This window comes from Colias eurytheme, chromosome 1, assembly GCF_061535395.1.
Source record: "Colias eurytheme isolate Ceu_HAF_F1 chromosome 1, ilColEury1 Martin Lab GWU primary, whole genome shotgun sequence".
Classification (NCBI taxonomy): Eukaryota; Metazoa; Arthropoda; class Insecta; order Lepidoptera; family Pieridae; genus Colias; species Colias eurytheme.
The window spans coordinates 4,380,746-4,394,421 of NC_142980.1; the positions used below are offsets into that span (position 1 = coordinate 4,380,746).

At 31.3% G+C, this 13,676-nt stretch overlaps 1 protein-coding gene across 1 annotated transcript in view; it reads right to left on the minus strand.

Annotated features, from left to right (window-relative positions):
* The window catches only part of LOC149910973 (glutamate receptor 1-like), a 147,556-nt gene that overhangs the window by 110,032 nt on the left and 23,848 nt on the right, over window positions 1–13,676 (minus strand). The gene's annotated exons all lie outside the window — the stretch shown is intronic.

The following is a 13,676-nucleotide window of genomic DNA, read 5'->3' on the forward strand; positions in this document are numbered from 1 at the left end:
AAACTACTGAACCAATTTGCATGTAATTTGGTATGGAGATATTTTGATACCCGAGAAAGGACATAGGCTACCTTTTATTGCGAAATATGTACCACGGGCGAAGCCGGGGCGGACCTCTAGTACCTATAGTATAAAATAAAGTCGCTTTCTCTGTCCTGTATGCTTAAATCTTTAAATCTACGCAACGAATTTTAATGCGGTTTTTTAATACATAGAGTGGTTCAAGGGGAAGGTTCTAGCATATAATTTATTAGGTTTTAGAAAAAGCGGGCGTAGCAACGGGCGGTAAGCTAGTAGCTTATATAGTTCGAAAACTCATCCACACCATTCGATATTGTTAGCAGAGATGGCTGGCAAATAAACAATGCTATTAATTAATACGTATTATAATAATGAAAATAATGACATATGCAAAACATATATCAAATTCCTGCTCGTAAAATTCTATACACAACTATTTAACTGAACAATGATTAACCAAGTTCCTAGAATAATTGTATTAATGCCCAAATTGCATGGAAATTACATTACGCTGTGCGTACAAAAGCGACCTTTTCATACATTCACCGATTCTGGATGGATACAAATCCATTATCACAAAGAGCTTTGCTAAACAATGCGATATACCGTTAACTATAATAAATAGGCGTTGACATTTGTTCAATTTAAACAAACATTAGCATGGAATCTGTTTGGACCAATTAAGGTATTATTTATTATTGCACCAAAAAGTATACATACCTATATTGTGTTGTATTATCGCTGCCCTTATGCTATATAATATCTATGGTGACGTCACACCAAACATGCATTTCATTCACGCATTTCATCATTCAAAATCGCTTCTTCGTTGTGGATATCCGAACTGAGAATACGCTAACCTAATTCTAAGCTAAGCTCTATTAGTCTTGAAAGGCTACATTCTGTCATGAGATCCGTTTTCGTGAATATCAAGGAGATTCGAATGAATATGATCTATATAGAATATTCGATATCCATTCGTTCTTGGACCGTTTTGTAAAGGGGATTTTAAGGGGCACTGGCATGTAGAGATCTATACGTATAAGAGTATTATATTCGCTTTATGATACCTATATCTCTGCCTATCTTGAAGCTGTAGTATCAATGAAATAAACGGACGCATTGCTATCTAAAGGAATAATAGAAAACAATGAAACATTTTAGTACCTACAGATTAATAAGAAAGAAAAATTCTTAGATTATTTAAAAGTGTAAGAATATAAAAATAATCCTTTCGAATACTTACTTAATAAAGTCTAATTTATGTTATAGTAAAAAAGTTCCTTTTTATTACATATTATTACAAATTAGATTTCGACTGTTAAAATAACTACATAATTATAACGTTTTAGTCCATTAGCAATACTTGTCCAAAAAACACCCCTCATTGAATTAACGGTCTCACGTAACTTAGAAACGAATGAAAATTGTATTTGCTTGGACACTTAGGGCCTTTATAATTTGGTTTCACGTGTGGTCACTCGTCGCACATAATTACATTTCGTACACTGCGAATGTACAAGTACTGATTGTAACTCAACATCCATTAGCCGACTAATTCATACATTTGTGTTGTTCCATGTTGGCTAACCATCAATTTTTGAACCAACATAATGCGGCCAATTTACGAGGTGGCAGCGAATCTTAAATTTACTCGGAACGTTTAACTCGGATAAATTGTACGGGTAATAACATGCGATTCGTTTTCACTTATGAATTTTAATGATCTTGTCTCTTCCTGCCAATTGTGAGAGAGTTTCTCGACTATTATGAAATGGAAATACTTTTGAGAGATGTCTTTATTAAATTCAGCTATCGTCGGCGGTGACATTGTTTAATTCACAAAAGTTACGGGGTTTTAAAATGTAGATAATTGTGAAAGGGATGAATGCAAATTTATGTACAATGGCACTAATAAAGTACTTATTATAAATCTACGATTAGACTAATGTAGTATGCGTATTAATAGTAAATGAATATCTAACAGATTTTATAATCTTCTATTTTTTTGTATTGTGTATAAAATTGGCGTAGCTTAGGAATTGAACTCTCTAGAAATGTCGTTTTTATATTATTGCATAATTATACTACGTTCGCGTTGGTATTACCTGAACATTACTATACCAATGTGGATTCTCATTATAATATAAGGCGTATACGTAATTTCGCTCAGATTTATTAGGTATTCCGGCAATGAAATCCAGCTCAGTTCAACTGAAAAGTCTAGGCTTTATTTCTGTATGTAAATAGTTAGTTATTAAACATAGTTTGACACGTGTTTATACTAAGTTTAAACCTTATTTAAACTCAGTTTGCGGCCGAATAACTAGCTTATTCGGGTTGATTTGTAGACTAATAATTAAGCACGCAATTCTTCCAGTTTGGTTAGTTAGTAAATTTAGGTATAGTTAGCAGCTCCAGGTTCCACTGCTCATTTGATTACGCACGTTGGTCAAATCGTGGCGATTTGTGGATACGGGGACTGATAGCGTTAGTGTTATGTACATAGGTAGTACTCGAAAATAGTTTGGTTTAATGGATTTGTCCCTTTATTATTTAATTCTATGGTATGTGTCAAGATGTAGGTAGTAATTTATAGATTATTTTTTTTATTATTAGGATTAATAAGGCGTTAACAGACGTAAAAATTTAATAACATTGATCTATGTGAAGACGAAAAAAAATAAAAAAAAAATGTCACAAAACGTTAAAAGTTACAACGGTAAACGTCAATTCTAGCAACTTCGCATATTTCTATTCCATCGAGTGAATCGAATCGTTAATTGTCGCTAAAAGCTAAAACACGGCTTGGCCATGTCCACTGACCAATTGCGTCTTTATATAGCTACATAGAACGGCTATAAAATAAATTCCCTCATCAGAGAAGAGACGGGGACAATTTATTATCATTACACACTTACAAAGGACAGAACTCCGTTTTGCACTCCACAAGTGAGCGGCAAATTAACTTGAAATCCCTGCTGCTGATTAGGTTGAGTGAACATATACCTCATACTTAGCTGATTCTTTTTGCCATTTACTTTGTTTAGAGTATTGTTTGAAACAAAACGCTCTTAAATAGTTACCTATGCATTTAATAAAAGAAAGAATATTATGGTAAAAATATTGTAATAAATATTGTGTGGTGAATCCTTTTATTACAACGAAGAAAAATCTTATATTGTCCTGCTAAAGAACATTGTAATAAACGAGGACATACATAAATGCAACCACACTATAATATTTTTCAATGTTATAAAGTAATGAGTCGAATAATAGATTTAAGAATAAATAAAAACACACCTTTCCATGTAAATGAACACGTTAGCTTGCCTTTAGCTGAGTATATTGAAAAATCATAAAATGTTTTTTAGCCACAGCTTTCCATTTTCTAATTTCACGATGCAGGATATGGGTGAAAGAATTTCTCTACCACAAAAAGAGTAAACGATATAAAAACATGTAAAGAACAGTCGATATGTCGTATGACATGCTCGTCATTACATTTAATAATAAAAGTCCATCTTCGCGTTTGTATGACTGTTCGCGATATACTCAAAAATTACTTAATTTTATTCTGGTTTCACCAAAACATAGCATGGTTCTTCGAGGTTTCAGTATCTATAAAGTTTTAGACAGTACGGGTGAAGCCGCTGGCAGAAAGCTGAAAGCTTAATATATGCTAGAGTGGATTGACAAAATATGCATATGATTCCGCCAATGGAAATTCAGGTTGTACTCCATATCACTCTATCAGAACTGTCCAGCATCGGCGAATTAGTACTGTACATGGCTCTCATAGCAAATTCGTTAACGAATCCGAACCATCAACGTAGTATAGCCGCTTTCCTACACGAAACCGGTTTAAACCAGAACAAATATGGTTGTCTTTAATTGTTGAAGGTTGTTTTAATTTTATTAAAATTAGTTTTCTCGTTATTGTAAAAGCTTGGCTGGTGACAGTACTTAGAATATACAAAGACAAGTTTCAAGAGTTTGTTTGGTATAGCTTCGTAGTCAAGGTTCTAATGACAAAAAATATATGAATATGGGAAGATAATATATTTATCTGAAATATGCTTAAAGTATGTCAAAACAACTAAGGATGGCGATTCCAATCTGTTCAAGACGTATTGTATTAGTTTTGTGTCAAAGTTGTTTTTGATAACATAATAATATAATCCAATCTGATCTGATTTATTTTTATAAATTATTAATACCTCTATTATTCCAGTTACTCTCATATACATTGCTTATTTTTAAATTGATTTGGTTTCATATAATTGTTGAAATTTTATTTTCATTGTTAGAATGTACAAACTTTTAGCTTGTTAATGGAATATTCTATATCCATTCAAAACATTTTTTAATCTAGCTCTGAAGCTATGAAATAGCTTTGCGTGAATATTTTATTGGCGTTAATTTTGTATAGAATAAAGTGGATTTTATTTCACCAAACAAAATAAAAATTCACTGTCCAAAGTATAGCTATACAAAACTTCTCTTTTTTTATATAAATTGAACTAGAGTAGAGAAAAATATAAAGAAATATATATTTGTAGAAACATGATATTATTATGTGTAATAAAATGTTGTTTATTTTTTGACAAGTAGGTAAGTAGTTTAGTGTTAGTTATTACTAAACTAACTCCGTAGAGTTCTACGCTTTAGTTCAAATTATCTAAAACAAAATAAAACAAGCATACAAACATAAAAAAATGTAGAAAATTTGTATTATTATTAAAAAGCGTAGCAAATGTGTTAACGTAATTTTAGCAATCAAGATTCATCTATGACTATAAAAAGTGAAGTCCCATGTCCCCAAGTGGGGTAAGGGGCAGATGCATTATACATCTGTTTCACTGATCGATTTTCTTTAGGGACAAGTAGGTGATCAGTCTTCTGTGTCCTACCAAACCAAGACATTTTTTTTCTTCGTCTCCACCGGGAATCGAACCCAGGACCCCTCGGTGTTACGCTCACGCGTCAACCACTGTACCGAGGAGGCGGTCAACTATCTATGACTATAGTAATTACAATAATATTATAAGACTCATTCAATTAAAAGTGATACACTTCAGCTTTATATTGTTACGGTATAAAATATAAATGCCAACGTTTTCACATCGCGCCGGTATATCATAAAGTTGCATTATAGTTATCCTTTACACGCATTTGTTAAATAGGGCACTCTCAATACAACTCCAACAAATAATGTTAAATGTTTTTATATAGTTTCAGTGGATATGAAATTTTGAAACGTCAATACATATTTTTTACATTTACCACCGATTCGGAAAGTAGTATCTATGGAGAAGAACCGACAAGAAACTCCATAGTTGCTCTTTTAAAACATATCAGTATTACAATTTAATTTTACAAAATATGTAACTGTATATAATAATATTATGCCAGAGAACTGTCCTGTGGTTTTTACGCGACAATCCTCCATGGGTTTTTATCTTCCATATATTCCTTAATGCTGTAATAGGCTCTCTGAACTAATACGTTTTTTACATAATTTTTAAATTAAGCACTACTACACTTTGATACTATGAGGAATTCTGTTGTAAAAAAGTATACCTTGGCCCTTAAATGAATTTTTAACTTTCACTAACCGATAAAATGGCATTTCAATTTTATTTGGGTGTTTTTGCAACATTTTGCAACAATAAATCACTGTAAATATGATAATAATGAGATAACAATCTACGCTTTCACCGTAACGGCACAGACTTTATTCTACAAAATATACGACAATATAATATTATTATAATTTCAAGTCATATTTTAAACCGCAGTGTAATAACACAGAGTTCAGCTCGGAAGCCGAGTCGACGCATACTTAAAATCTCTGTGGTAGGTACTAAGATGAAATTTTATTATCTTAAAGCAAGTTACGATTTATAAGCTACATTTTGCCGGGCCGTAAACGCGTGATAAGCCTACCCTAGCAGGAAAGTTTGTAAAACTACTATCTTCTCGGGCGAAGTTAAAAATTAAAAATAAACAAAATTACGCTTGGCTTATAAGTATAGTTATAAAAGTTTCCCCGGCCTAAGCTAGTACATTTGAGCAATAATTATGCATTATATTATGCTCCGTTCTCTAGAACTAACGTTTATGGAGATATATTGGGACTTTAGGAACTCACATTCAAATGTTCTGCGGAGAGCCGTATAACATGTTACGTAATGAACATGCACGATTAAAATCTATTTTAGTAGTTTACTAGTTGTTTCTGTTCTTGATGTATTGGTATTTAGGGAGATTTCAGATGCAACTTTATAATTTAGGTTTTAACAAACTACCAGTACCTAAGTCAAAATTACAACTGTATTGTATCTTTGGTAACTGTCGTAGCAATGAGCTACGCCGATACAAAATACATCCATTAAAACATTACATTTCAAAATTATACTAAAATATAATTATAATATCAATATATAATGTCATACTTATTTGAATAGAGATGATTTGATCACATATCTACTAGGTACTGGTTACTTATCAGTAAAACATATTCTGAACAAAGAGGTGGGGGTAGGTGAGGGCACGCTTAATTTATTTCCTTAAATTTCAGTACATTAATAATATTATCACATAATTATACACCAACATTCACGACGGTAAACGTCAACACAAGTCGTCTATAAAAGGTAGAAACATTTTATTGTATGATCTGAAACTCATACGTAAGATTAACTTGTTGGGTCCGTCCGTACTAAATAGTTAGAGTATCCCAGAGCCATTATTGGCTATAGATTTATGACACTGGAGCAATCCTGACCTGTCTAACCCTTGTGAAATAAGGACGATAAAATTCAACGCCTTCCGATTTGTTTTTCTGCGTCAGCAATTATTTCGGACCTTAATACAAATACCCTTTATATTTGTCGAAACAGTAGTGAATTTATTTGTTTGGAGAGCTTAAGATGTAATGATTTTGGTGTTCTTATTAACCATTATGATAATATAGATTCCAGGTATTTCTTTCGCCGTTGAATCCTAATAAAAGCTCTTAGATAAGTATAATGCTAAGTGCTTCAAAATATGTACAGTTAATATGTTATATTACATATTTTAGTATCACGAGAGTGATGACTAGCAAGGTGAATGCAATTCATTCATATCTTATTTGCCTAATGCATACTATTGTTTTAATACTCCATGTACTCTAATGTTAGCGTTTCGCCATATTAACGCCTCAAGCTAAACATTATTGTTGATAATATAATTGATTAGTTACCCAACCACATGATTAGGGTTATGATTGTGATGTTACCTTACAAGCTTGTGGTATGAGTTCGATATTCCTAATAAATTGTGAGAAAGGTTCAAATCTCAAATTATTGAGTCGGCCTTTGGTTGTGTCGTGATAGATTTTGTGAGACCTTGCCTAATTGATAGGCTTTGGTATTGGTTCAGGAATTAGAGGTTCTAATGATTTTATTTAACTTTTATTCATTCTACAATATGAATAAAAGTCACTAATAGTTTTTCACAAGAAATAGTGATGTCTTTTTAAAAACAAATAGGCTTCCAACTTCCATTGTATTTTTAACAATTCGACGGATGATTTTTATGACGCTCAACAAAAGAAATCACATATCACATCATCTTTAATTATATGAATTAAACATCGTCTACTTAATCATGTTCCTTTAAAGTCTATCTATAAGTTACACTTGCAGTACACAAACGCAAACAAGAAAACACTCACACAAAGTTTGTACGTGTGGCTTGTATAACCGCAGTTTCCGCTAGTTCTCACCCAATCACCTCCTACATTGAGTTCAATAAGCAGGAAATCAAATACTAAGCTGAACGCATCAAGGTGATAAATTGCATAGAAAGACGTATTCTGTGTCATATCGGATAGAATGCATATGCCTCCGATAGGATTATCATACAACGTATCATACAATGACCGTAATAGGTACGTCTCAGGATCGAAACGTAATATTATTATGTTGCTGTATGTGGGTATATAAATTAGGCATCAAAGCTGTACCTATTTACTGGATGCCACGTGACAATAATCATTTAGATTTGCCTAATATTAGAATATTGGATAGAAATAAAATAATAATAATTGGACAAAAATATGTTTTATAACAGCGTACTCAAAATCATATTTCATAAAAGATACACCCGTAAATTAAGGCATATTAAATGCTTACCATTTGTAGCAAGATAAATTAACCGTCCTTATAATGATTACGAATTGAGCTTGAAAAATGAACTAAGTTGGTAAAAGTGAAATATGTTTAAACAATAAAAGCGAATTAGAAGTTCACTGCAGATGATTGTTATTAAAACACGCGTTTTAATATTGTTCGTGGGACATTTATTTTGTTTTAAAGCAAAACTTTTGATTACATTAAACTCGAGGTCCAAACAATGCATTGGTTTGGTTTCGCCGTTTTAAATTATGCTTATTGTTGGCTTCTTTTGGTATTTTATTCATCGTCTTAGGGAAGTATTGTGTTTCTTGGATAATATTATTGATGCTTAGCGGTATTTTTATGGCTCGTTCTTTTAATAATGTTGTTTTATTAATAGGTTAGATAATAATTGTTATAAAACATTTTAGCCAGTTTTACTAATTATTTTAAGCCTTAACAACAATTGTAAGATTGTGTATAGATTTAAGGTAATAATTATTCTAAAATTTTATTATTTAATATAATAATTCATTCAATAACTTTCCGAATGGAGTTTGCCTCTGCAACATTATGCTGAGCCAGGGCCTTTTTTGCAGCTACAATGCAAGTTTGATATAATTAATTTATTTTATTTATTTATTTCATTTATTTCAGATAAATTTAATATCCATATAGTTGTTAGTAAAATTTATTAACAGTTATAATTCGATTGTTATCATGTTATTTTATTTTTGTATTTTTTTTGTATTTTTTGATGGTGTCTTAGAATGTATAAGCATACCATTGTGTTGTTTGGTTGCAATAAATCTTTTTGTATTGTATTGTATTGAATATCAGCCAAAGTAATTAGTAAGAACTACAGAAATCTCAATTGAAACCATCTGATTAACTCGGACGGTTTTATTATAGTTAATAGAAAAATCTTTAAAGCTTATAATATTCTAGTAATAATAATATTAGATTACCATTATATCTCCGAATGCTTACTTAGAATATTACATTTTCCCAAACAATGTTAGTTTCAAATTCCCATTACCGCTAAAAAAGCTTTTTGTTCTTAAAAAAGTCTCTGCGCGCGCTTAGTAATTATTAGGTACATAATTGACCAAATATCTTACTTTAATTTTGATCTTGTTCATAATTTATCTAAACATCTCTTAAATTTATAATATTTTAATACATAGTCCAGAGCACCAAAGATAATAGGTACTACACAATAACAATACATTCTTATATATTAAGAATAATAATTTCTTATCATTACAATATCTAAGATTTTTTATTTGTAATAGGTACATAGAAACTCTAAAGATTCGTTACTAAAAATATTATTTAATCTTAAAAACAAACTCAATACTAGTGATATAATATGAAGAAAGAGTAAACAAATATTACGTACATAAACAAAATTAGAAACGTAAGTATTTATCTTTTTATTGCTCCATTTCCTCCTGGACATCATAAATATTTACTGAACCATAGTTCTTTGTTCAATTTTGTAATAGAAATAAATAAGAATATCTCTATATAGGAAAGCATCAAGTATCGTTATAACTATGATACGTCTTAGAAATGGATGATGGAATCCATTGCATGCGTTTGGTTTTCCTATGTTAAAGTTATAGTGCAAAAATACAATATTGTTATGTGTTATATACAAGTAGAACATACATTTATGGTAAGATATATTCGCAAATTATATATATAATTATGTTACTTACAACATTTAAAAAAAGCTATTAGTATTTTTGAAACGAATATTTTACTTATGTAAATCTATGTTACCAAATAATTAGCAGGACAAACAAAAACCTTGTATAAATAATAATAATATCATCTAAATTATTCGGAAATAGGCAAGACCATATACCTTATACTTTGCCATGTAGCCTCGAAGGACCAATAGAACTGTCAAACTATCAATTCATTGAATTTCTTTTTTCTATATGATTATTCGTCTCGTAAAATCAACAAGAGGGTGTGAAGTATCTAAAAGCTAGCATTAATATTATCTAGCTTAATTCAAAGTTTATTCATAAATGCGAGCTCGCTGCCCAATGCGCTGTTTGTATTAATTTAGACTCATGTTTTTGCATCACACATGCATACGTGTACGAATAAATATTAGCACCATTACAAACGTGATGAGTTTATTTAATAGTATGCAAAGACAATATCATGCTACAACGTTTCAAGTGAATTATATAGCATGTAGTCGTAGCGAGTGTGAATCGGCTACATTGTGGTAGCACGGCTTTGCCAACCACGTGAAAGGACCAAGCTCAGACCTCTCAGCGCAAACCCTATGGTTCTTTAATGCAAGTGGAACAGACTAAGAAAATATTTGAACAATATTGTATACCTACTCTAATTGTCTTTGTCCTACCTACCTACTTATAATATCGTTTAATCTTTTAATTCATGGCCGTTTAATACAAATATATGAATTCAATACTAATGTATACTTTTCAATTTCGAATGAAGCAAGATTGAAAGCAACTGATTGGCATTTCTACTTATAGTTAAAATTACTTTTTCATTTATAAGGCATATAGTTAGGCAAGTAATTATATTCTGATTGACTCGGATTGAAATGTTAATTTTAGTTCTAGCATAGTTATCATAGTAACTTAGGAATTAGTTATTAACTAATCTATATAAGATAGGAAAATTTGCGCATAATAAATAATAATATGAATTATAAGCACTTCGTTCTTAATTAATAAACATGCTAGGGAATACAGGGATTTTAATTAAATATGTATTTTATTGGCCGAATGTAATTTCGGTTAACATTGCAAAGTAATATTATTTTTATCTAAAAAATGTTCACGATATTATTATATACAAGTACCTCGTTAATAAGACCTACGCAACTTTTAATTGATATTTAACATTATTATATTTTATATTTAAGCGGGATTGTCGTGTTGTTTACACTTTTATTTCTTATCTTTTTATTCATAATAATTAATTAATTTGTTTTGTTGATGGTAATGAAAGCGCAATGCCTGATACAGGGAGCTGAGTATTAATTTTTATAGCTTTTCATCAGAGATAAAACCCAATTTCTGTAAGTGTAGACGCTAATAACTATGAGTATAAATAAATAAATGTAATACTAATAACTCCTTTGTGCAGTGCTATTATATTAGTAAATCTCTTAGTCAAGTTTTCAGTACTTTCGAAAGACCACACTGAAAAAAGTTTTCTCTATTTTTCTATCAGCTGACCATAATATAATGTTACTAAACAAATAATAATGTTTATTAAACAATACTCCAAGAGTGCTTAACTGAAATAGTATTAGAACACACTACACAGGTACAAGACTTCGCGAACTTGGCTAAGAAACTTTATTGTAATAATAACAGCTACCGACGTCTAGTCTATTAGAGTTCCATGTACTATAATAGAACCATATACGTGATATAACTTTGTCATTTTAACTGTAGTTTAACGTTCTCACCGTTATTGATAAAGGGACAATTTGTTCGAGTAGGTTGTGTGTTCATTTGTGCCTGAGTTCAGTGATGTTTATTTCTTTTCGTTTTATTATGTTTAGTTTTAAGTTCTTGCTTCGTTAATAATTCATCTTTAGATGCGTTATCGATTGATTGATATTTTATTTAAACTTTATACTCTGCCCCATTTATTCTATTTTTATACAATTCAATTGAACTAGATTTTTTAAGAAAACAACAGTGGTCTTTTCGTCAGTTACAATAAATATTATTAGACTACATAATATAATAACAGGCATGCTTTTCATAGTCAGGCTTTTACTGGTAATTTTGCGAACTTCCATACTAATTTAATGAAGTTATCTACGACTATCTATTTATCTAAATTACATCCGTATGAAAGCATATTTTACGCCGCGCCTACTAAAAGAACTTCCTAAGGCGCGGGTCAAACACAAGCGGCGCGGGCGCGGGCGTGCCATAAGCGTACCTCTTGAATCTGTTTTGCACCACGTCCTTCTTATACATTTTGTATGAAAGAATTTTGGAAAGGCGACGAGGCGGCACGCCACGGTTGCGCCGCGGGCGTACCGCAGGCGTACCGCAGGCGCGCTTCCCCCATCGCATCCAAATAGAGGTCAATTCACGGTCATACACAATCAAAAACAAATCGGGTGGTAGGAGACGGTAGCCTGTCAGTCAAAAATGTGTTCTCTCTGTGTGGAATTATATAGAGCTGCTATTACATACCCTTCTTCGTTTTGTTTTTAAAGGTGAATTGAATTAATCGATGAAATGATTTACACAGGTGATGGCAGTAGGGAAAGTGAAAATGAAGAAGAGCATAATGAAAGTTCCCATGTATTTACAATGTCAGAAATAAAGATAATCCTGATTTTGATTGTGTTTTTTATTTATTTGTAATTGTAATAATATTGTGGAATGATCAGTACTGTAAATACTTTTGAACTGAGATTTTAATGATAAGATTTATATGGTTTAAATGTAAACCTGTGTTTGAAAACCATATTTTATCTATGTTATAGGCAAACTCCGAAGCTCCGGCGCTCCTAGGTTGGACTGGTCAATCCTCGGGTCAGACTGAATGACTTAGTCAAAGCCCAAACAAATGTAAATTTTCGGCCTTTGACTAAACAATTTTCGTCAAACCTGGGAGAGACTAATTTGGTCAGGCAAACGTCAAAACACAATTTTATTAAATCGGGGTTTGACGAGTCAAACTCCGATATAGGTATGAAGTGTCTTATCTTCGTATATTTGGAAGCATTTTATCATTTAAGCAGCTTTCAAGTCTTAAGAACCGCTTAACTCTGCCAGTTCTGACACCTGATTGGTCAGCTTACGTGATTTTCACTTTTATATTTGAGATGCTTTGAGAGAATGCCGTGTGGCATTAGGCCAGCCTTTTGTACGATGTGCAATAAAGTATAAAATAAATAAATAAATGCTTTGGAATATACGAAAGTTAGTTTGTATAAGATTAAGTATAAAAAAAAAAACATTTTTAAAATTTTGATGTTTATTGTTTTAATAATTTCTTAAGTAATTAAAATGAAAAATTAATCATTTTTCTGACATGGTGAGGCATTAACTTTATTGTTAATTGTTTTAATAATTTCTTAGGTAATTAAAGTGACAAATTAATCATTTTTCTTACATGGTGAGGCATTAATGTTAATTGTTTTAATCATTTCTTAGGTAATTAAAATGAAAAATTAATCTTTATTCTGGCATGGTGAGTCATTATGACATTTAGAATTGCACAATACATTAGACCTTTTACATTTGCATAATTTTGAAGAGCATTTTTTATTGCAGTGGCATTTTATAAAGCCTTGGCCACCAAATTTTGAATCCTTTGCACTGATTTCTCTAAGAGACAGCCGAACGTCAGGCACATCTTCGATCTTAAGAAATTTTTCTTTGCATTCTTTTATTTGATTCCTCGAAAAAAGTGTGTTTATTGTCCCGTGTTTCGTGCCTACTCTGTATAAACCATCAT